This window comes from Manacus vitellinus, unplaced genomic scaffold, assembly GCF_001715985.3.
Source record: "Manacus vitellinus isolate BGI_N305 unplaced genomic scaffold, ASM171598v3 scaffold_75_pilon, whole genome shotgun sequence".
Taxonomy (NCBI): domain Eukaryota; kingdom Metazoa; phylum Chordata; class Aves; order Passeriformes; family Pipridae; genus Manacus; species Manacus vitellinus.
The window spans coordinates 1,500,973-1,504,528 of record NW_021940789.1 but is presented as its reverse complement, the minus strand read 5'-3'; positions in this window follow the sequence as shown (position 1 = coordinate 1,504,528).

Sequence of the window (3,556 nt, the reverse complement as noted above, 5' to 3'; positions counted from 1 at the left end):
CTCCAGGGGAACCCCCCCAGCTCTCCCAGCCTGGCTCCAGAGCAGAGGGGCTCCAGCCCTGGAGCATCTCTGTGGCCTCTTCTGAACTCTTCCCACCAGCATTATTAGGCCTTTCCATGGCAACCTGATGCCCAGTGCTCCCCACTGTGCAGATCACCTGCAGTGTGTCCCTCCAGCCCCCCCTGTGACATCCCAGCAGAACATCTCTGCTCCTAGTGCACTGGGGACACAGCCCAGAGCATCCTTCCCATTGCTGGTGGGACCAGCCAGGGGGACAATCCCCTGCAGACCCTGCAGTGACAATCTGTGCCCACTCATGAGCTCCAAAATGTGGTCTTAACCAATATGTTTTTTGGGTTTTCCAATTTTTTTATGAGAAAACACACAGTGTCCAGGTGATCCCTTGCTGCTCCAGTGTCCTCAGCAAACCTCCCCACCTTGACAGAGAAATGCAATCCTGGTTTTAAAGGAAAAGAGGAAAAAAAAAACAACAGGAAGAAAGGTGTCAGATTGGATTAACAGGATCTCTTTTCCATAAATCCCTGTTGATTGGCATTAATTATATCACCCTTTAGGATTCTTTATTCATTGCATTCCCTATCAGCTGTTCCACTATTTTCCCTGGGATCAATGTCAGCCTGACAGACCTGAAATTACCCACGGCACCCTGTTTCCTCTTTTAAAATATTAGCCCAAACCTCCACTTTTCTCCCAGGGCCCCCCAGTGCTGCCCGACAGCCCTGAGCAGGGCCCCCCTGGCTGCCCCCCCTGCAGGGGCTCAGCAGAGCTGTGCTGACAGCCTGAGCCTGCTCTGCACGCACTGACCTTCTCCCAGTGCCAGCTCCCAGTGCCACCACGGCCCCAGGAGCCTGGCAGGCTCAGCCTCCCACCACTCCCAGAGCACCCACAGCCCTTCCCTGAGCACCACTGGGGGGGCTGATGCAGTGCCAGGAGGTCGGGCAGGAGGGAGCAGGGGCTGTGCTGGTCTGAAATGCAGACTGGCCCAGGGACACCCTCCCAAGGAGGGTCTGCTCTCCTGCAGTGGGGCTCTGACAGCCTGGGCTGGTGGAAGGTGTCCCTGCCCATGGCAGGGGGTGGAACAAGGTGAGCTTTAAAGCCCCTTCCAACCCAAACCAGTGTGTGATTCTATGATTCTGTGAGAGTTGCATCCCACCAGTAGCTCGTTCATGGTACATGGATACCCTGGATGCAGCCAGCCTGTCATGCAGATTTAGGAATCCAGGCTGCTGGTGAAGCTCTGGTGCCCTGCCCTTTGGAAATGCCTTCCCAGACACGAGCTCAAAGCCACCCTGCAAACGGCCGAGCTACCAAGCAGACACACTCCCCAGCAGGACTCTCAGGCTGTGGATGGTTTCCATCTGGCTGTGAGGATGGCCTGCTCTGCATATGTCCCATGTCCCACCCTGTGTCCTGCCCTGGGGATGGGCAGGAAGTGGTGCAGCAGGAGCACGTGGCAGCTGCGGGGTCCTGAGCCAGGAACAGCTGCACACAAGGTGCTGGCAGGGCCCCATCACAACAGAGGTGCTGCTGACTGCCCCTCTGCCAGCCCCCCTCGTGTCCCACTCTGCCAGGACCCGCTGTGGAGGTGCTCAGCCAGCACTGACACCAGCTGGAGAGCAGGGGGTACCAGGGGGCAGAGCTGGGCAGAGACCTGGGCTCTAGCTCAGCTCAGGTCTCCAAGAGGAAAGCTCTGGGGATAGAGAACAAGGCTGAGAGATCAAGAACTGATTTATCCAGGTCACACTGGTTCCCTGACTGCCCAAGGAACCTTTGAGAGGCTGCACAGAGCTCGTGGTCCATGGGAGCATTTCCTGCCCATCCCAGCCATCAAAGGGGGCTGGGTGAAGGCAGCAGGGCTGAGCAGGGCAGATGGCTCAGCCCACGGCAGTGCAGCCTGGGAGACACTGGAACGTCACTGCAAGAGGATGCCCAAGCCCTGTCCCCCAAAGCATCCCAGTGAGGAGGCCTCTGAGAGAGCAGGAGGTTCATGTGGACCCCAGAGCATGCAGAGCTGAGGGCAGGGATGTGGGAAGGTGCTGTGGAGAAGCAGGGTAGGGAATGGACCAGGTAGGGGCAGAAGAGGCTTGGTAGAGTTCCTGGTGATCTGCTCAGGGGAGAAATGTTCTGACATGGGGAGCTCTGGGATGTGAGGAGTTGGGGGGGGTGGGGCAGCCCAGACAAGGAGCCCCTGATCCTGATCCTGCCCATAACTGGGCTGCACTGGGTGCTCCAGGTGAAGAGCAGAGAAAGCGAAGCACCTCCATTTTCATGCCCAGTTGCAAGGCACCATTCCCTGTCCCATTCCTGCAGGCAGAGCTGGCCCATCCCAGCAGCACAGGGTAGGAAAGAGGATTGTGGGGCTGAGGAAGGTTGGGAACACTCAAGCAGAGCACCATGAGGGATCTGCCTGCTGGTGGGAGTGGGGCAGCCCCTCGGGGAGCAGTGCCTGGTGAGATGTGCTGCTGCTGAGCAGGAGGAGGTAGAGGCTCATCCCACAAAGCTGAGCCACCCCAGGCACTGTCTGTGTCCCTTCCCATGCCCAGAATATGCAGGAGGAGGACAGGGAGCTCAGCATCCCCATCGAGACCCAGGGAATGGGGAGAGATGGAGATCCAGCATCTGCCTGCTGTCCCTGCTCTCCCACCCACACCAGCTCTGCTCTGCCTGTGGGAACACCCCTGAGGGACAAAGGACACATCTGGAGCCACACAGAGATTTGTCTCCATGGACAGGCTTTGGCTGGAGAGTGGGAGGGTCTCCAGCAGCTGTGGCTGTGCCGTTGACCCTTCCCAGCCCTCCCTGCCTTGACACAGCCAGGACTGGCTCCTCTCACCAGGCTCGTCCTGAGAGGATCCTCTGACATATTTTACTATTCTATGAGGTAACTGGCACTTGAGAGGCTTAATTGGAGAGCTGCAAAGTGTGCTGCTTTCTGCTCCTTTGAAGACAGCAGTCCCTGCGTGGCCACGAATCCTCTCTGCACTGCACCACCACCCTCCCCATTGCCCCTCTGCTCCATTAAAGCTCCTCAAAGCTCCTGGATGAACCAGAGGGATCCAGCCCATGGGCACGTCACTGTGTTATCCCTGGGGCTGAAGGTCAGGTCCTGAGGGGGACAGAGGCTCCCTGACCCAGGAGCCAAGCTGGGCTGCAGCACCCCCCTCCCAACAATCCCACGGGCAGATGGACCCACAGCCACCCTTGGAGAGTGTGGAAGAGGATGGGGACAGAAGGCTGTAGACAAATAAGGAGGAAAGCCTTCAGGAGCATGTGTCTGTCATAAGATACTCCCTTGCAGAAATCTTGGAAACCTTAGAAAGAGTTTTTGCTCAATGTTATTAATTAAGGCAAAAGAATCCCCATATGGAAAGAGAAACAGTCAAGTTATATTTTTGCTAAATACGTGGCACCATATGGTAACATACAGAGAATTGGCCACATAGGCAGCCTAGAATATATGTTACCATATGTTCATATGTACTTTATAATTTCTTTGTTTTTGAAAAAGGGCATTGTCTTATGGGGCAGAAATGAG